General features: G+C 35.8%; 1 protein-coding gene across 1 annotated transcript in view; it reads right to left on the reverse strand.

Moving 5' to 3' along the window:
- Positions 1 to 22397, reverse strand: part of qless (decaprenyl diphosphate synthase subunit 1 qless) — a 126174-nt gene that overhangs the window by 103332 nt on the left and 445 nt on the right. The window lies entirely within an intron of this gene.

Here is a 22397-nt window from a genome sequence, read left to right on the forward strand (position 1 = left end):
TTTCGTGCCTTTTTTTTTTTTGAACAGCATGTTTCATTACAAATGAGAAGTAATACTACATGCCTAGATTTACCTTCAAGTACATTATAGATCTATATTATATACTATTCCGTTGCTATTCTAGGTTAAGCATGGTTAATTATATATTAGTGTAGTTCATCTGCGACGTGTAAATGTCAAGATAATATTGTTACTTCTTAGTCTACTAACTTATTTTCCTATTTCTAACCTATGAAGTACTACAATCTATTTACATATTCTAGCACTTAAATATTTACAGTATTTACATATTTACTATCTTTTTGATGAGCTTATTTTCAAATAAATTATATCCTCTAATATCCTAACTTATTTACAGAATATAATTAACCTATTTTCTACCCTTATCATGTAATTGTGACTTTTAACGTCTTTATGTTCCAAAATAACTTGTTCTTATATACTAGCCAGTCCATTGTAGTTCAAAGTCTATACTATTTGCAATATTTATAAAATATGTTATATAACTTTTCACTAGTTTTGTCTTATCCACAGGCCACTTTCCACCACATGTATGTGTGTATGCAGGCTATGTATGTATGTATGTATGTATGTATGTATGTATGTATGTATGTATGTATGTATGTATGTATGTATGTGTATGTATGTACTGTATATTGACTATTTACTCTTGACACAAAACAATCTGTTCTTAATTGAAATATTCGTCGGTAAAGAGGTTTTACATAATCACGCCAATAAAACACTTCCGGAAACAATTACTGCAGCAAGGCAGGCTGAGCACGCAACTCCATTCCACGTCTGATCACCGTGAATAGCTGTCACTGCGTAAGCAGGAATGCGTGACATACATACTAAATGGTCAGGCTTCGATCCTAACAAGAGTTCACAGTTTTATTTCAGCCAAGTGTGAAGCTATTCCTCATAGCAATTCATAGCTTCTCGTTCGTCTGTAATAGCAGTAGCAGTAGCAGTAGCAGTAGCAGTAGTAGTAGTAGTAGTAGTAGTAGTAGTAGTAGTAGTAGTAAAAATAATAATAATAATATAATAATACTAATAAAGTGAAGGAGTAAAACAACGTCAAGTTTGTTAAAACGCGGTTGCAGAAAAAGAGTTACTCGTATAAAGAGAAGAAAAATAATTGTTTATCCTAGCTAATTAGCGTAGTATATTCCTTCACAGTTGTTGGGCGGCAGTTGAAACGATACACTTGTCTCTGAAATAGTTACTTACAAGTAACTGAGAATCTCCAATTATTTCTCAATTTTAAGACATAATTGGAAATACAGAACATATAATGTGGCTCTACTGCTAACATACCATGTATAGACTATATTACACATTACGAGTAAGTCAAATACTGGGGATATTACAGGAAAAATCAGAACAGATTGGGTTGATGTTCACACATTTTGGAGAAGGTGTACGATAGTGTATACCTAGACAATTCCCTTGGAATGATGACGGAATGATGTAGGTACCTAATATGGGGAAAAGCAGGAGAACTCCGAGAAACGCCTCAACTGCGATCTTGTCCGCCACAACTGTCACAGACCAAACCGGGACTCAAACCCGAGCCTGCGATGATGATGATGATGATGATGATGATGATGATGATGATGATGATGATGATGATGATGATGATGATGATGATGGGATTTGGTAACAGGAGGTGTCCACATTTTTTAACGAAAACTCATTCAAACCTGCCACCTATTTCTCTCTCAGCTGTGATAGAATATCTGTAGAAGTGAAATTCATACAATTTGAACTGCAAACTTCGACATGTATCGAAGTAATCTTTCACTAACTCTTGGAAGGGTTGACTTTATAAGAATGGTATTTAGTAGCATGCAATATTCTCCAGGCAATTGCTTTCGAGATATCTAATGTAGATTCTATTTAGAAGAATGTGGTTTCTCTTCGACCATATAAAATCGCCAAGTTTAAAATCGTTGTCAGTAGATGGTCAGCCAAATCTTTTTATGTCTCTGATATGTCCATGTTCTCTGAATTTCGGTTCTATTCCACTCAAGGTTGACTGAGATATAGGTGCCGATTTGAATGAGTTTCGTCAAAACTCATGCATACTTCCTACGTGTTTTGTCACCAGTCCTATCACATCACGATCTTCATTCTCTCATTTTCTGTTAATAAAATCTTGTTTTGTGTTAAAGCCACCAATAAAACTGCTCTCGTAACACAGGGGCTAACAAAATGTATCAATTACAAAATTAAAATTACTGCATTAAAATATTTTATTTCTAATTCTACCAGGTTATCTTCAGACATTTCTGATCTTCTCTCTTGACAGTGCTTAGGTGTAACCCACTTCTGAGGTTGGAGCGCCTGGGAGGCGGATTTATATTATCTCGATGATATGGTATGATGGTAGGTCGTAAATCTAAACTTAACCTAAATTCCCGATCATAGACGAACACAGGAATAATTACCTTTAAGGAAAAAATTCAGTGCTCTAACCGAAAATCAAGCTCGGAACCTCATGAACTGTAGTTAGAAGCTCTGACCCCTAGACCATGAGGCTGCCTAAGCATTAAAATATTATGCTCTTTCAGATGATATTAAAAAACTGTAGGGTGTCGTTTATTTTAAAATGCTCTCGATGACGTCATAACTGACACAACAATAATTTTACTTTTGAAAAACCATGTGTATAGGCCTATATACTGTGGTTACAGGAAGAAATTAAAATGACATGAGAAGAAACTGCCTACTGAAGGATGCACTGGAAGGAATGGTGAATGGGAGAAGAGTTCGAGGCAGAAGAAGATATCAGATGATAGACGACATTAAGATATATGAATAATATGCGGAGACTAAGAGGAAGGCAAAAAATAGGAAAGATTGGAGAATGCTGGGTTTGCAGTGAAAAACCTGGCCTTGGGTAGAACACGTATGTATGTATGTATGTATGTATGTATGTATGTATGTATGTATGTATGTATGTATGTATGTATGTATGTATGTATGTATGTATGTATGTATGTGCGTACGTACGTATGTATGTATATGTAATGTATATATATATATGTATGTATGTAACTTTCATAATCATTTAGCTTCTCTATAAAACCCTCTCATAATTATTGTACATCAGACTTCCGCGATCAATTTTTTGGGTCGCGAGTTGAGGTTGGGAACCACTGACCTAGGTCTAACTAGTCAAGGGTAAAAGTTGGAATGCGTAGCCGAGCTTCTCATAGTACAGTTGCGCACGAAAACTTATGCAACAAACTTTTCTAAATTAGAAGTCTATGTAGAGAATCTGCTAGTACGAGTATTTTGGATATTTTTAGAATATTATAGTTATTGTAAATATGTGTAAAAAATACGAGTTTGCAACGTTATATTTATCGTCATCCTTACACGAGTAACAGGATAGTATAACCTATATTTGTCCCAGACTTCACGGTGGATTGCTGAGATTGACTGGTATTCTTTCACATAAGTATATCCTTCAGATTTCGTCTTTCACAGTGTTTACAAGGAAGGAAAAAATGTTCCTAATAACAAATCTACATTTTGTCATAAATATGGAACGAAGTTGAGACACCAAAACATTGCGGCTACGGGTTTGAGGAACAGAGGATATAGGATGACATTAGCTGTTTACTTTACGATGTACCTTTGGGTTCGTATCCAAAATGAAAGATGTCACATAAAGGGAGCTCTGTTCATTCGGAGTTTCATGGGTGCGGGTTTTGTATTGCTTACTAATACGTTATTTCGACACAGCATGCTATTTTATGTTTAAAAAGTAAGCCATTCGTCAGGAGTTCAGTTGTGATCTAGTAAAGGTGGGAACTGTGAAGATATATTAAAATGCCTCCAATAAAATCTGTAACTTTGTCTGTGCTTGTAAAAGAGTTCAGAATGATTATTTTTCATCAAGGGTGAAAATATATTATGGTATAAAGTGTGTAAGCTGGACATACAAATTAAAAAGCGTCGTGATTTACAAAAACATTGTGACTAAAAGACACATCTGAAATTGTTTAGTGATTCGATTTCGGATCAGCCCACTTTTTATTATGACTTGTATCTTATGTTGATATGTGTGAATATTCCGTTCCATGAACTTAAGAATCCACATTGTACACACTTTATTGAAAAGTATACGTCTACAAAATTTCCGACTCCAACAATCATATGTACACAATACTTACTCTCGTGTTATGAAAGAATTTTAAATGCTATACGACCAGCTGTTGATAACATTAGAAGGGTTGAACTAAAACTGAAGAGTGTTCTTAAAAAAAAATCTGCATATTCGAAAAACTGTGAAATGCAATACATGCATGATAATACACAACAACATTATAATAAATATAGAATATTTAAAATTCGCACCACTAGCCTCGTGTGATATCGAAAGAATATTTTCTTAATACAAACATTGTTTCAGTGATAATCGAACAGGTTTATAATTGACAATATACAAATGTGCACAGTTGTACATTGCAACAAAATTAGTTACACTTAAAGTACGCAATTCGTTTTTATTTAAAATCTATCACCATTTTCTACAACGAAAAGAATGAAGTTAAGTCGCTTTCGTAAATGTGCATTATAATCTATTTGTTTTAAGTCACCTAACTATAAGGAGCAATATTTTGATTCAAGCATAGCAGTGCTCAGTAAATAGAAGTCCTTGTACTACCCTGAGCTGATGTAAATAACACGACTTGTACAGTTGTCAAAAAAAAAGTGGCCGCACTCGTGAACAAAGAATATTTTCTAAGTCCACTTCGGGTCACGGCGATGTTACACGATGCATGTGCTTGTAGAAGTAGTTCCGGAACTATGAAAGGATTCCACTTCTACGTCTTGTAGACCAGCGGTAGAGTACTTGCTTAATGATTCGAAGGTTGTGGGTTCGGGCCTTCTTCAAATTTTCATTTTATTTTTTAGTCGATCTTTAGCGATATAAATAATATTCAAATTATCATTTATATTCTGTTACCGTTCTTTATCGATATCAAATTATATATATTTTGTTATCGTTCTTTTAGCGATATAAATAATATTAGAGTTATATTTTTTTGTATTCTGTTATCGTTCTTTAAATAATAATCCGTGGCGCTACAGCCCGCGAAGGGCCTAGACCGACCAGCCGGCTGCTGGCCTCACGCCCACATTCCGAAGCAGAGGTGGACGATAATCCAACCAGAATGGAGGTATCGTGTGGTTAGCACGATGATCCCCCCCAGCCGTTATAGCTGGTATTCGCAATCGGAGTTATTGTTCTTTAGAGATATAAATAATATCCAAGTCATCATTTGTATTCTGTTGTCATTCTTTAATGATATGAATAATATTCACGTTTTTTTATATTCTGTTATCGTTCTTTAACGATATAAATAATATTCAAATTATCATTTATATTCTGTGTTCGTTCTTTCGCGATATAAATAACCTGTATTTTATGTAATTATTATAATATAAATAACCATTTTTCTTTGTAAAATATGTTATCTTATTTAAATAATTAAATATATAATATATAATATCTTATATTAATTAAACAAACCGATATTTATTATTTATACTCCGTTATCGTTCTTTAGTGATATGGTATAAATAATATTCAAGTTATTTATTTTGTTATCGTTCTTTAGCGACATAAACAACATTCGAGTTATAATTTATATTCAGTTATCGTTCTTTAGCGATATAAATAACATAAATTTAATATTAACAATACAGTTGCTTAATACTGGTGTTATTTTTCTTTTTGTAGTATTACATTATACTATCTTGAACCATAATAAAATGAAAAGGAGTGACGAGGAATTGAGCCTGAGACGTTGACATCTAAATTCCGACGTTCTTCCGCTGAGCTATGGGGGCACAAGTGTGGAAACATATGCGGAAAAATTGGCCCAATCCCCCTCCAAGATTTTCTGATTATTTGTAGAAGCTAGTGCAGGATGCGGGGACAAAGGCTAATTGGGATTTCCTGGTCTCTGATCGGGTCAAACATCGTGATAGAACTAATATTTAACCCTTGCGGTGAATTTCGGTGAAGTCTGGAAGGGCCAATTAGTCAAATCTAATCTACTAATCTCCACGCCTGGGCCCCCTGGGATCTAATAAGATGCGAAAGAGACAGTGGTGTGCGGAAAGCAACGGGAAGTTACCGCATTTATCCTTTCCAAGAAAAACTGCAAACATGACCAAAGGAAGCTTTTAATAGAAAAAGGAGAATCTTCTGCGGACCTTTGGAAAAAGAACTAAGGAAGAGACTAGTGAAGTGCTTTGTGTGGAGTGCGGCATTGTATGGGGAAGAAACATGGACATTACGACGAAATGAAGAGAAATGAATAGAAGCATTTGAAATGTGGATGTGGAGAAGAACGGAGCGTGTGAAGTGGACAGACAGAATAAGAAATGAAGTTGTGTTGGAAGAAGTGGATGAAGAACGAATGATGCTGAAACTGATTATACCCGAGCACGAGCATATGCTCATTTCGGGTATCTATCCATATGTATTCATTCAAATGTAAATTTTAAATAAATTTGAATTTGAATTTGAATTTGATTAGAAAGACAAAAAGGAATTGGTTGGGTCACTGGCTGAAAAGAATAATACACTACATTAGGATATGTGAATCATATGCGGAGACTTAGAGGTAGGCAGAAAATAGGAAAAATTGGAGAATGCTGGGTTTGCAATCAAAGACCTGCCCTTGGGCAGAACACTTATGTATGTATGTTCAGAATACCTGGAATGTCGTGTCTAAGAACAGTCGCTATTTGCAAAGACTAGTCGATTCCATGCCCACTCGACTGCAAGTTGTGATCAAGATAAGGGAAAGATAAACTAAATATTGAATCGTGACTTTTTGTTTTATTTTTCGAACGCTTAATTGTTTGAATGTTCTAAGATAGACGCCAGTAAGTTTGTTTTGTTTATGCCACGAAAGATATTTTTGTTGAGAATAAAATCTTTTTTCTTTCCATTTGCAGCCACAGTGTCATAATGATAAAGTCATGGCATAATACATTAATAAACCTGATGTTAATTACTAAAATAATCCTAAAGAGAAAGGATCAATTATGTATATTTTGTCTCTCTCTCTTAAAAATAATACAAAAAACAACATAAAAAGAACTAGGTTGTATTCGAACGCAGGACCTCACGAATACCAGGCCGAAACGCTACCATTACACCATCAACTAACACGCGGAATACTTTAATTATAACTATTGATATCAGGCAACGTGGTCAAACAACATGTAACATCGCCTGTCTCCAAATTGTAGCGAAGATACCCGAAGGGAACTTTGTTCCTGGAGAGCGGCCACTTTTTCTTTTGACAACTGTACAACACGCGACATAGTTAACTTCATAGGTTCGGTGTCAGAAGTTCCATCCCAAGTCATAAAAAGGAGTTGCACCCTCAACAGGTTCTTTAAAGTTTTTGATAGTCAAAGTGGCCGTGGGGCATGTTTGTGCTAAATAATTCGGATTAATCTACTTTACCTGCTGCCATAATCGCTTACATGGCAATAGGATCTCATGGCTGAACTGGATTGTGGAGCTTAGACCAATTATGGGTATTAAATTTGTAATGTTGCATTGAGTTATTCTTACATACCACTACCATACAATACTACTACTGATATTACTACTACCACCACCACTAACACCGTTATTACTACCATCTATACCAGTACTACTATTGCTACTCCTACTGCTGCTTGTTATTATTACCACTAATGCTGCTATTGCTATTACCTATTGACAGAATAAAATTTTCTTCAACTGCATCTGAGCATAACTGCGCAACAAGTTTGGATTTGTCGTGGCTTTTTGAGGGTCAAACTCGGACGGATCCATGTACACTTGATCAAAATGAAACTGGCCGGCGTCTGAGTGACTAAGTTCGAATCGGGTATTTCCGTGAGCGTTCGGGACAGCCAAGATTTGTTCAAAAGATTGCATATATTCTTCTACTAGTTATAATGGGGAATACAACTATTAATCACTAGAATCTTCCGAGAAAATAATTCATATACGAGATTTAAAACAGACAGATCGTTCAGAGTGTTTCAATAGTGAATACTGTAACACAAACATTATATAGGCCTACTGTATAACAGATTCTCAAGTGGAGTATAACCATTGCTTGTTACAATGTCGTTCTTACTGCAGTAGTAGGCCTACTCTTAGCGTAATGGTAGAGTGATAGCTAAGTGTTCGTGAGGTTGCAAGTTCAGATCTTCGTGAAGCTACTAAACCTTTTTTTCTGCATTTTAAATGCATCAGTGAAAATGTAATAGGATTTAGTCATTTTTTTTATCCTTAGAACACTTTTCGCTTTATTTTTTTTCGTGTTAATAGAAACATTTGACGCTAGATGGAAGTAACACTAAAAACGACAATTAGGGACTTTCATATTAAAATGCTGTGTTGCCTAAGAAACATTCAGTAAATATGTTGACGGTTAAATAAATGGCAATAATTAATTTGCAAGTTATGCTACAGGGAATATGATTATTATTATACTAACCTAAATCCGTGATCATCAGGGCCTAAGAGTAGTTATTGTAAACAAAGAGAAAAACCATAATTCTGATGACAAAATATACCCTGATTTCCTGGAATTATAACCACAAATTTTCACCAATTTTGAAATTAGGCCTATCTAACATAAGCAAAATTATTTGGCTATATTACACTAAAACGAGTTGTAAAAAATAAAAGAAAGGACAGAACAAGAAATTCTCCACGGAGATTCGAAGCATGCTGTGGAGGTAACCCAAATCAGGGCCTTGTTTTATGGAGTTAACTAAAGCGGCGCACGGAGGTTTACGGTAGTGAACTGCGCGCTCACCCGAAAGGACTTAGAAAATTTTAACTGCTCAAGAGACCGGCCAGTTTTGGCAAGTGTACTTAGGCACTCATAGGCCCATTGTAGCCTACATCCATGATGACTGGAACCAGCGCGCATTCTGTGTGTTTGACAACGACGATACGGTGCGAAACACTAATTAGTAATTACTGTACTAATATACACGATATTTTGGAAGTCCTGTGATAGTTGTATTATGTAGTGACTCCTGCAAGATCTTATTTACAATTCGTCGACAGAAAATGTTACGTGTTCATGAAAGAAAGTGGGAATTTAGGATACGATTTACACTATTACTTGTTGTGCAGCATTCAGAAAGTGAAGAGTTCTCTTTTATTGCAGACTTGTGATTTTCAGCCCCAAACATGACAGTTCTCACTACACTAAAATCTCTATAATATTTAATCTCTTATTTCTATATTTTTCTTCATACCCTTCTAAGATCCTATATCTCTACCTCTTCCCCCTTTTTCCCCCCTCTTTCCTTCCCCCTCTCTCACTAAGCAAGTTCATTTTTTTTTTTCAGACATTCTGTCACTGCATGGACTGAATCAAACTGCCCCAACAGGACATCTAGCTTTCCACAAGCAGCAGCGATACGCACTTGTTTACTTGTACTGTTATGTAATAGTATTTCTCTTTTTTAGGCTTTCACTGTGAATGTGTACAGAAACAGACTTTTGGGTATTCCACCGTGTACTGGAACGATGTTAATTCCAGGGACACGGTGGAATGTCCAAAAGATTTCTGAAGTATTTCACTCTTTAAGAGAATGATGTACAAATAATTTCTCTCAATAAAAATTAGTAGCTCATAAAGTAAATAAAAATAACCCATTTTCAGTGTATAAGAACCGCGTCTATGGATCAGCGCTGGCCTTCTAACCAGGCAGTCAAGGTTCGATACCCGACCTAATCGTGATGGAATATGTGGTGGACGAAGCAGTCGTTGCAACTTTTTTTGGGACACTCTCGTTTTCATCTTCCATTCCACTCACACTATCCACTTCCCCCTCATTTCATCTATTATCAGTAATATTGAAAAACAGGTTAGCGTGAAATGTTGGGTTTCTGATGTGACAGGTCTATAGGAATGATTTAGAGCTTCAGACTGTCGGACTTATCAGATATTCTTCTGGGGATGGGACATGTTTCTGTCAGGGCTAAGATAGGAGGGCCCACATATCAGCATCGGATTGACAAATTCCATTATGGCTGCCTGCTGAATTGAAACGATCATAGCATCCCATGAAGCCCTAGACCAGTGATATTCAATCTGTGCTACCCCAGAGGTAAGCGGGATTGTCTCAAGGAGTACGCATCCAACTGAATACGTACTCGTATGTAAAAATGCTGAGATATTTATTTTATTATGCTTGTTGAAAATTATAGCAATTTACAAATTTTATTTTACAATATCAACTCCTGTTTTTCCTTGCTTCAGTAACATTTTACATTATTATTAATATTATTATTATTATTATTTAATTGGCCTCTGGCTGTTGTTCAGCACACAAATAATAATAAATAAATAAATAAATAAATTACTATTATTATTATTATTATTATTATTATTATTATTATTATTGCAACAATAACTACTGTATGTATAATAATAATCATCATCATAATCTGTTATTTCTTATATAACTGCAATGCAATTTGGGGGTATGAAAGTAAAAAAATATATTTTGGGAGTACTCTACCAAGATAGATTGAATACCACTCTCCTAGACAATGCAGCTAAGGCGCGGATCTTTCATTAAATAATAAGCAGATATAAAAAACAGAGCAACCAAAAAGATGGCAGGGGATTCTAGAATACCTATAATTGCGTGGAACGTTTAAGTGGTTGTGGTTGTGGTTGTGGTTGTGGTTGTGGTTGTGTGATTTTAAGAGTTTGGATATTTGAATGTTATGGTATGTTTGGAATAGTTGTTAAGGTATAATCTTAAAGAAGTTTTGTTTAATTAGTTTCAAATAATCGTAGGTCAATTGACACCGGTTGATGAGGATCGTCCTTGCATAATCATAAAACAAGGAACTTGAACTTTTAACGAGAACCAGTGCAAGAAAATGAATGCAGCATTCACTGTTCAAGCCACTAGTAATATTATCTTGACTGTAATATACGATGACAACGAATTTTTTTTTTTCATTTTTTTTCACTTGAACGTGTCACTGATTGTAATAATAATAATAATAATAATAATAATAATAATAATAATAATAATAATAATAATAATAATAATAATAATAATAATAATCTGTGGTGCTACAGTCCTTTAAGGGCCCATAAGACCAACCGGCTGCTGGCTTGAGAGCCACACGTCGAAGCAGAGGTGGACGATCATCCAACCAGAATAAAGAAATCGTATGGTTAGCACGATGATCCCCCAGCCGTTATAGCTAGCTTTCGTAATCGGATCTCGCTACCTATCGTAGCTCCCTAAGCGGATCACGATGCTGAATGGGCACTGGTCACATACACTGGCCGAAATTTCATGAGAAAATTTCTTCTCCCGTGAGGACTCGAACTATCGCGCATTCCGTAACGCAAGTCCTAGGCAGGATGCCTTAGAGTACACAACGCCACAACACGGAAGTCACTAACTGCAGTTATCAATTAAATGTAAGTCTAGGCCTATATTAAGACTAGCAGTCAAGGATGGTGAGTGAAAGTTAGTTATTTATTCTTTGAACATAAGTTTCGTTTTTATTTTCAGTTAGCTGTAATATACTGTATAATATTTTAAATGATCTCTTTACAAACACTCAGTGTACTGTAGGTACCTGTATCGTGGTGATCTATTCGTTTGCATAAGGTAAAATAAAGACGTCTTCTAAGATTTAACATTACCATTCCTTATTTAGAACAAACAGGCTAACCTATTGATACTAAGAGAAAAAGAAAATTCTGCACCTGTGTGCAGTAGGCTATTACCTAATATTTCAGAAACATCCATTTCCTAGAAATTGTTAAAGTTAAGATACTGCATTAGCGTTGGTATATAGCTCCCAGTATTCAGAGGAATCCTTTTCTTGCCTGTGTTCCACACTACATTCGTAGTCTACAGTGTTTTCCCCAAGAACAGGCCTATGTTACAGACTTCTAGAGGAACAATTTGTCATGACGACCCAATGCCTAGAAACGTACCGTTCAATCGTGATAAACCCCTAAAGAGATTAATAAATAAATGTGTCCATGTTAGCCTTCATCACGACAATCTTTTGTCATATCTGTTGGTTGGGTTGCTCGCCGTTTAGGCGCTTTTGATTAGCAGACTGATATTTCCCGTACAGAAAGGGCGGACAGTTCTAGTACAGCTGTTGTAACGATCTCCACAGTAGGTTTTCACCTGACGACAAAGAGAGATCCACTCTTCGAAACGTTGTATTACAGTTTTGAAAATTAGCAATGGAAAAAGTCCAAACAGCTCAATCATTGAGTCCTAGTACACCAGTTTATTTTTCCTTCAAAACAAATTTGATAAAAATTGTGTCCGTGTTACTCTATGACATTGGCGGACGTATTTCGAGGTAAAATCGTGGTGGGAGAAATCTGGCGGATCTAAAGGAAAACATAACACAACACATGGAAGGAAGGTAAATACGAGAGTTTTAGTATGAAGGAGAGACTTGTGGCTTCCGTGTGATTTCACGAGCGTCCACATATCGGAAAAACTAATAGTAACAATTTGCAGTCATATGTCATGCGCCTGTCCAAATCCCTGCATATTAATTCATTGACAGTCACAGGGAGAAAAGATTTCATTATCTCCAATTTCAACAAGTTATTTCCGATCGGTGCATATTGTCACTGACAGTATTTCCGATATATGGCCGCTCATGAAATCATACGGAAGCCACAAGTCTTTCCTCCATACTTAAAACTCTCGTATTCACCTCGTCATACAAATAACACGGACACAATTTTCATGCACAAATTTGTTTTGCAGGTAAAATAAACAGGTGTACAGGGACTTCGCCCCCACTCTTTACTTTTATAACACCTGAGGCGTCACTTTCATTAAGAAATGGATACCATTGCCGATAAATACGTTCAGCTTCTCTACCACAATCTTCAGCTGCTCCATACACTAAGTACAGTATTAATAAGTCCTGATAACGTGTATTGAGCACACTATTAACAAACGTAAACTGGCGACCTCAAAGCAAGGTAAGGTTAGGTTAGGTTAGGTTAAGTTAGGTTAACATGCATGTTCAAACTCGGAAGAGAGTGATAGATTTCAGAGAACATAACATCCTTAATGTTGTTACTTCCGAAAGGAAAATAAAGTCGGAGGTCTCGTAAAAAAACTCTATCTCTGATAGAAAGCTTCCGGCAAAACTGATCGGACATTTCTAGCACACGTCAAAATTTGGGCACAATGGGCCCATATCAGTAACCAAAGTGCGCAAGGGCTTATCTCACATTCCAACAATAATTTATATTAACGATTCCCAATAAGCGGGCCATGGATTAGTTATTGTTAAACAGAAAGAGAAGCCTAATCTGTTACATGATGTAGTTATGCAAAATAAGTTTTTTAAGACATACAAAATTGGATGGAAATCTTCCATAATTTTAAAACATTTTACCGGCACATATGTCTTGACAGACGTTTTAACGGCCTCACAAACAAATAATAATCCTGAAGGATTAAAAGCAATGTTACCTGAGATAGCTTAAGATTTGAATATAAGTTATTCAGAATTCAGGAGAACTTCAAAGTAATTTTAATATTGCGTTTTATTTCTTTAAACATGTGGGTAATTTTCTGGTCACCCCGGGGAGCATTAAAGGGTTAAGGAAGTTACATGACACATTGAGCCGCACATGGTATGGGAGTAATGCTTTATAGAAATGTTACTGTAAAGACTGATTTCTGTTATAACCTATCTAATGTTATAATAAATAAAATAAATAAATAATTCGTGGCGCGACAACCCATGCAAGATAAAGGTCAACCATCCGGCTATTGGTCTCATGTCCACATGCTCAGAAGAGATCCATGATCATCTAACCAGAACGGAGGTATCATGTGGTTAACACGATGATTCTCCCAGCAGTTATAGCAGGTTATTTCGGTACCTATCGCAGCTCCCGAAATTCATCACGATTCTGGGTGGTCACCGGCCACATACACTGGCCGAAATTTAATGAGAAAATTCCTTCCCCATGAAAACTGAAACCAGTGCGCATTCCGGAACGTGAATCCACACATGACACCTTAGACCTCGACGTTAATAAATATTAGATATCATGAAAAACATTTTCAACACTGTAATTAACTCAAAATAAAAACAATTTTTTCTCAAGCATCTGAGTATTAACTTTGCCATTCTCGTTTCAGGTCACAGTCTACTAGATTCATTCCGTTGTCATCAAAAATCTATTTGGTCGTCGCATATTTTGTAGCAAGGAGGCCGTGACATACTCAGGTATTGTCCATTTATTGCTTGTAACTAAAGCAGAAATTCAGTAGAATCACTTTTCATATAAGTCCTACATGTATATGTGACCAGACTACCACGTGAATTGAATTATTAAATATATTCATTGTCTTAAATTTCGAAGTTCGTTAACTTGTGTTTATATTGGCTGACTTGTACTCATGAGAGAATGCCATTGGTAAAGTATATACAAATAACATTAGAATGCGTAATATAGACTTTACACCTCGTTATTAACATACCTATCGATATGCTTAGCCGTTTTTGTTCTCGGTTTATTGTGAATCAAAAATCTTCACGTTCACGTTCTTCGCTTCCCGTTCTCGTTCTGGTTCTCGTTTCTGCTTTATTGTGGACCTGCCTTTACTCTACTGTTCCGTCAAACTGGGAGTAAAGGCGGCAAGTACTAGGGCTGATATCCCTACTGCTACTAACGGAGATGTAATGTTTGCAGGGTGATCCATTCCGACACTATAGGCTCATTCACAATAAAAATTAAACATAACGTAAGCGTTAACTTAAAAAATAAACGCTACGGTAAAATCAAGAACATTCACGATGGAAACATAAACATAACCGCAAAGATACTTGGTAACCATGGAAACATAACAACGACATCATTTCTTCATATTCTATCGTATACTTCAGCGCTCCACGATTGTGTACTGTTTGCAAATCACGTAAGCATAAGCATGAAAGTTTGGAGTTTGCAAACTTTCATGTTAACGTCTAACGGCAATGTTAATGTCAGTGTTTATGTGACTCATTGTGAATGATCCCATTTGGTAACATGGGCACAAACTTCTGTGTTTATGTTACGGTTATGTTTAATTTTAATTGTGAATGGGCCTTTATAAAGGCTCATTCACAATGAAAATTAAACATAACGTAAGCGTTAACTTAAGAATGTAAACGTTACGATAAAATCAAGAAATCATACCATCATTCACGATGGGAACATAAACATAACAGCAAACATACTTGGTAACCATGGAAACATAACAACGACCCATTTCCTCATATTCTGGCGTATACTTCAGCGCTCCACGATTGTGTTCTGTTTGCAAATTACGTAAGCATAAGCATGAAAATTTGGAGTTTGCAAACTTTCATGTTAACGTCTTACGGTAATGTTTATGTCAATGCTTATGTGAATCATTGTGAATTATCCCATTTGGTAGCCTGGGCGCAAACTTCTGTGTTCATGTTACGGTTATGTTTAATTTTCATTGGGAATGGGCCTCAACTTCGACGCTACGGCACGGGACGCCTTAACGTTATCCTTATGAATATTCGTACTATCATAAAAAACATAACAGAATACGGTGTAACATAATATAATCAAAAATACTTTTAAAAAATCTAACAGTTCTGTTGTTTTTCCAGTGTCTATAAGATGCATACACAAACAAAAAATAAAACAGTATAATACCCCTTCTTTTCGGTAAGACGGTTACGGGAAAGTCTTCTTTTCTTGAAATGAGTAAGAATTCAAAGCACTCCAGAAAGCAGGTCAACGATGTATGTATACAAAGGGAAAGGAAAAATAATTTGCTTTATTCTGACGTATGTTTATATCGACTGTACGCCTACCTATGACCAGCTGATAGCTGGAGCAGCTCCCACAAGGTCAAATCAGCGCTCTTTTCTGCGGAAGGATACAAAAATATATTTACATTAAGCCACAATTACACTATAAGAAGAGTATAAATAATATGTTATTTTGTAAGCCTTAAAAGAAATGTATGTATGGTTCTTTTTGCCATTTATCATTGTGACAAGTTTATTACCAATTTATGATATTTTATGAACAAGCCGAAGTCAAAGATTTTGTGTATCGATCTCGCAGCCTTGGTGTCAAGAGAGGTTATCGTCAGTGTAGGCCTATAGTGAACATGATATGACTTCAAAGTTAGATTATTCCCCCGTTAAAAATCAATGTAGCACAGAAAAAAGTAGACAAATGAGATAAAATGATGTAGGCCTAACTCTACACATCCAATAAATTTTGTTATAATCTACGTAAGTCAACGATTTAATTAGCTTCAAATTAAATATTTTAATAGCTATTTACTTCTTCCTTATCAGTGGTCTCACATTTTACTTTCGCCAAAGGCGTTAGAGAGCCAGCTGTTGAAGTAGGAGAATGACAGTCTCGTACATGGCACAAGAGGTCAAAATTCTCGCAAGTGTGAAAATCTCACTAACTGCATTTGCAGTCAATGGCAGTCCTTAACAGACGGCACTGAATAGAAGATTCCTCCCTTTATACTATCTATACGGTGACGTATACATCCGCGATGTATCCAAGAACCGCGTCATATCGAGCTTTCACTACACTTATTTCATACGTGTGTGCATGCGTGGAACGCACGTAAGCCTAAAGAAGGTACGACATGCGTCAAGCTAACCAGGAGTCGCAACAGAGAAATAAACCATGCGGCGCGTCCTCTGTCTCCTTCGTGACATTTGACGCCTCACTGGGTCAGTAGTTCCCTTTTCACCGCGATGGAGCAATGACTGCCCGAAGCTTTGCAAACATTGCTCAACACGAGCCATGTCGCAATGCTGCTAATTGGATCCGAACCCGGGGCCCTTTTGAGAGCTAAAACAAACGGTGGTATATTATCTAATCACCACAGTATGCTTATTAGATCAGAAGGTATGAATATTGTTTGATGTCGTAAGTCCGGAGAAAAATGATACCACCGAATAAAATCGGATTTAAGCATCTAGGCTTGTAACAATTTAAAGAGGAATGCAGGTTTATACCTTCTTCTGGGTTGTATATTTAATTCTTATGGATGGAGAATATTATTATGAATCAAATTAATAAACGTGAGTGTTATATGCACTATGCAGGAAGAGGAAGAGGAGGAGAAGGAGAAGAAGAAGAAGAAGAAGAAGAAGAAGAAGAAGAAGACGAAGAGGAGGAGGATAAATCATGAGAGCAATCTTCAGAAAGTCACCAACATGTCAGGAATTTTTAATTAACAGTGTCCACTGGTGTTGAAAATACTTAGGAAAATTACTTAGTGCGTCTCTAGTTCCATTCTACTTCTAAACATTTAAGAGAAAATGGATCAGTGCAAAATTTATTAAGACAACATGGAATATTCATTGACTGATTCACGGTTTTCTGCCCAAGGGCAGGTCTTTCAATGCAAGCCCAATATTCTTAAATCTTCCCTCTTTTCTGCCTTCTTCTTCGTCTCCGTATACGATCCATATATATTTATGTTGTCTATCATCTGATAACTTTTTCTACCTCGAAATTTTCTTCCATTCACCATTCCTTCCAGTGCATCCTTCATTAGGCAATTCTTCTTGGCCAGCGACCCAGCCTTTTTTTTTTTTCTCTTCCTGATCAGTTTCAGCATTATTTTTTCTTCATCCACTCTTTCTAGCATAGCTTCATTTCTTACTTTGTCCATATCAAATGCTCCATTCTTCTCCACATCTACATTTCAAATGCTTCCAGCCGTTCCTCTTCACTTCGTCGTAATGTCCACAGTCCACGTCACTCTTGATATTTTTCCTAAATGACTATCATTATTCATTAATTCATTCATAGTGTTCTGCCCAAGGGCAAATCTTTTACTGTAAACCCAGCATTCTCCAATCTTTCCTATTTTACCCCTTCCTCTTGTCTCCACATATGATCCCTGTAGCCTATCTTAATTATCTATCATCTAATATCTTCTTGTTCACACCTGTGGAGTAACGGTTAGCGCGTCCGGCCGCGAAACCAGGTGGCCGGGTTCGAATCCCGGTCGGGACAACTTACCTGGTTGAGGTTTTTTTCGGGGTTTTCCCCTCAACCCAATTTGAGCAAATGCTGGGTAACTTTAGGTGCTGGACCCCGGAGTCACTTCACCGACATCATCATCTTCATCCCATTCAGACGCTAAATAACCTAAGATGTTGATACAGCGTCGTAAAATAACCTACTTAAAATATCTTCTTCTGCCGCGAACTTTTCTTCCGTTCACCATTCCTTCCAGTGTATCATTCAGTACGCAGTTTTTTCTTAACCAGTGGCCCAGTCAATTTATTTTTCTCTTCCTCATCATTTTCAGCATTAGTATCTGGGCCTAGATCTATTAGTTTATGTACACTGTTTTACATAGAAGAAGTTCTAATTAACAATTGCTACTCTGAACTAAGCAGTACAACCACGTGGTTTAATTACAAAGAGGGAAACCAAGAACAAAATAATTCGAATCGATTTAGATCAAATCGCTTGTGGAATATTTTCTAAAGTTAAGATAAAGCTTTTGGCTGGTAACTTGACTATTCCTCACTCACCCATATGAAGCTAGTTGTGTAGACTAATTTATCGACAGAGTCGTTGCATACGGTGCGTCATAGGAGGCTGATCTACGCTACACCCGTCATGAGATAAGATGATGGAAATTTGTTGGGATACCACAGGGGAACCGGAGCTCTCAGAGAAAACCCCTACATTAGTCGGGCCACGGGCTTATTCATCACAAGTCATAAATCGGGGGTACGCCAGGGATCGAATCCGGATCAAGTTAAAGTAAAGGTACACGCCGTAAAGGCACTTGGGAGTATGAAGGTAGACCTTCAAGCTTTCGTAACTCGGTACTCAATCTGATAGGAGGCTGAGTGAACCTCGGGACAGTTATGGAAGTTTTGGTAATGAGAAAAATCCTGCCACGACCCGGGATTGAACCCAGGACCTTCAAATCCGTAGAAATTTCTCTACCAAATGTGCTATAGTTCGTACAACTTCCTCGTGTGCAGTTTGGTGACTTCTTTGAACGCCCACTTATCTACCCTACACTTGGAGTTAGAAGGAAAGTGTCATTTTTTCTAAACGAGAGTTGTGATTGGTTATTAACAGCCGAAGACAAGATTTCTATCGCAGTAAAGCATTTATTTATACAACCAATTAGTAGATGTTGGTAGAGATTTGGTAGGAAATGTCTTTTCTGTGAAACAGTACTCGAGGAAATTGAACAGACTAGACCCGTCCGCCATATTTCCCTGAAGTTACAGGATATATTTATATTTCAAATAAAACATTCTGTATTTTAAATGTATAAACTGACACAAATATTGAATACGAACACAATTCACTCATTATTTTACAAAAAAAAATACGAATAGACAAGCTAGTAAACAACGGTAGCCTATATAAAAACAACTATTTCGTTATAAGTGACTTTAAAAACTTTGTACAATGAGAAGATGAAATAAAATCTGCTGCAAAGAGTTTCCTTTCCATATTTATTAGGAGGTTAACATAATATTTTAAACTTTTCAGCTCTAAAAACGGCAGGATAAAGAGGAATATATTATGTATCAAGCTACAATTAATTATTTTTTATTTCTATCAAGCTACAATTAATTATTTCTTATTTTTATCAAGCTACAATTAATTATTTATTATTTTTATCAAGCTATAATTAATTATTTATTATTTTTATCAAGCTATAATTAATTATTTCTTTTTTTACTAAGCTACAATTAATTATTTCTTACTTTTATCAAGCTACAATTAATTATTTATTATATTATTTATTATTTTTATCAAGCTGCAATTAATTATTTATTTTTATCAAGCTACAATTAATTATTTATTTTGTATCAAGCTACAATTAATTATTTCTTATTTTTATCAAGCTACAATTAATTATTTCTTATTTTTATAAAGCTGCAATTAATTATTTCTTATTTTTATCAAGCTACAATTAATCATTTCTTGTTTTTTACGTATCTCATTAATTGCATGTTTAGTAATAAATGCAGGTCTGAAATATAAAAAAAAGACGTTATCAAGACATGAGTTTTCGTAGATTTTACTTTTATTTTATTGGGTTATTTTACTACGCTATATCAACAGTTTCCGTAGATTCATGTGTGATATGGCACACAGGACTTCACAATTTATAACTTTCACGACATACGTAGGCCTATTATATTTTTAAGTTATGATAATTCAAGGTTTTTTACAAGCTTCCACTTCACATTATCTTCATGCGAGTAATTCTATTCTTCTTATAGGCTATTAATCTATTTTATCGTTAAATGAATATATAATACATTTGTCCTTTATTTTATTCCTTTTTGTATAATCCTGTACATTCATAAAGCCATGTACGTTTTTTAAGCAAATATATTCTCAGTATCTTTAAATAAACATATTCCTTACAGTGGTGATTATACACAGTACGTACAAACACTACTTCAAAGTACCATTTAAAGAAACACAATGCGTGTTTTTGTAAATTTTTGTGATGTTGTAAGACTTGTTAATTTGTTTACGAATCGCAGCATGTGCGAAAATTCGCACAGTTTGTTGAATGTGACAGTAATGTATAATGGAGATAAATATTTGCTTGTTTTCGCAATATTTTTAATCTCCGACGGTGAGGACAGATCCACGGCAACTTCCCTCTATAGCTATACGTACTTTATATAAAAAAGAAAAAGTTGAGTAGGAAACAGATGTGAGCCGCAAAACGGTAATGTCCAGAAAATGTGTAGCATAAGAATTTTGTCTCTTTGCTAATACTCTCGCATTGTTCTTTGTCGTTTAATTCTTAATTCTGTGCACGTTTCGTCGTCGTCTGATGCACTTCCTTCGGCACTCCTTCGCAAAAAGAAGAATTCGCTTCCTGCGGGAAGCATATCGATTATCGTACGCACTTCCGCATGGAACAACACTATGCGTTCGATTCGGAAACATTCCTCACGTTAAAAAATGTATATGTTTGCTTTGCGCAACCGTCAAGGCAGCTTGGATTCCTCTTAACTTTCTCCTTAGTTCGAGGGCCCAACCCCGTGGAAAGTCGATGGTCTCTTGCGGCACGGCCTACTTCTGCTTACGGATGAGCAAACGTTTAAAAAGAAAGAAGGATGGAAATCAAGGTCACTCACTCTCTATTACAGAGATATGACTGCCTGCTGGCACAAGTAAGGAGATGCCGCCAGAACGTGAGAGGCCTGCATACTGCGGTGGCAGAGAAGTGAAACCTAAGTGAAACAAAAATCACCTACATATTCACTTTTCATCAGTAGCGCGCCATTCATTTACGCAATACGTGTCAATGCACGGATTATCAAACTAAAATAAAGTTCCTGGTTATTCAAATAATAATAATTAAATAACTAGTAAAACAACACCCAAACGAAACAAGAAAATTAAAAAATAAAGCGATGCTTTAAAATGAAAGTATTTAATAATAATGAAATCTTGCTAGAAGAAAGCTGTGGATATGGATTTAGTTTACATGAACACCGAGAAAGTAATTCAGAGTTATTCCTGTCCGTGTTAATTGTAGCGACATATGGCTATCACAATTTCTATTTCTTTTCGCTTCTTTTCATTGTTATTTTGCATCAAAGTCTTACAATAGATACATAATTAATGTGATAAATGGAAATTCTAAGCACACGAAATCGAAGAGTGCGTACACGAGGAATTCAAAAGCACCGCGAAACAACTTGACGCTCACGCGGGAAAAGCAGACGACATCGCACATGCTATTATCGCAAGCAAAGTTGTAATTTGAGAATGTGTGTGATGTACACATATAATTGACAAAATGCTACTTTATACTTCCATATTCAGTGGCATAACAATACATCTTCATTCAGAATATTTATAACACTAACGAAAATATTTTGCATTTGAATCGTTCGAAATTTTCGTCTGCTAATTTCGATAGATACTCCTATTGCGGGGCCGCTAAGTCATACGTTCTATGATTTTAAATGTTTATGAAAATAGCAAAAGATTGAAACTAAAATTCAGATAGTTTCATTGTATTAAATAATTTAAAATTTAAATTCCATACGAATTAAATTTAGTAGATTACTACAAATAAATACACTTTGCAAACTTTAGAGCAAAAGTGTGCCATGCAATAAGCACTAGTTATGTAGTTGGTATTTACAGCGACAAACTACATCTATGAAGACTGACATTCACAATTATTGGCTGTTGAAAGTACAATATGAATTTCTTTTTTATTTTAAATTTACAGTCTTAAAGTTTAATATAATTCTAACAATGGAAAACAGCATGAAC

This window comes from Periplaneta americana, chromosome 5 (genome assembly GCF_040183065.1).
Source record: "Periplaneta americana isolate PAMFEO1 chromosome 5, P.americana_PAMFEO1_priV1, whole genome shotgun sequence".
Classification (NCBI taxonomy): Eukaryota; Metazoa; Arthropoda; class Insecta; order Blattodea; family Blattidae; genus Periplaneta; species Periplaneta americana.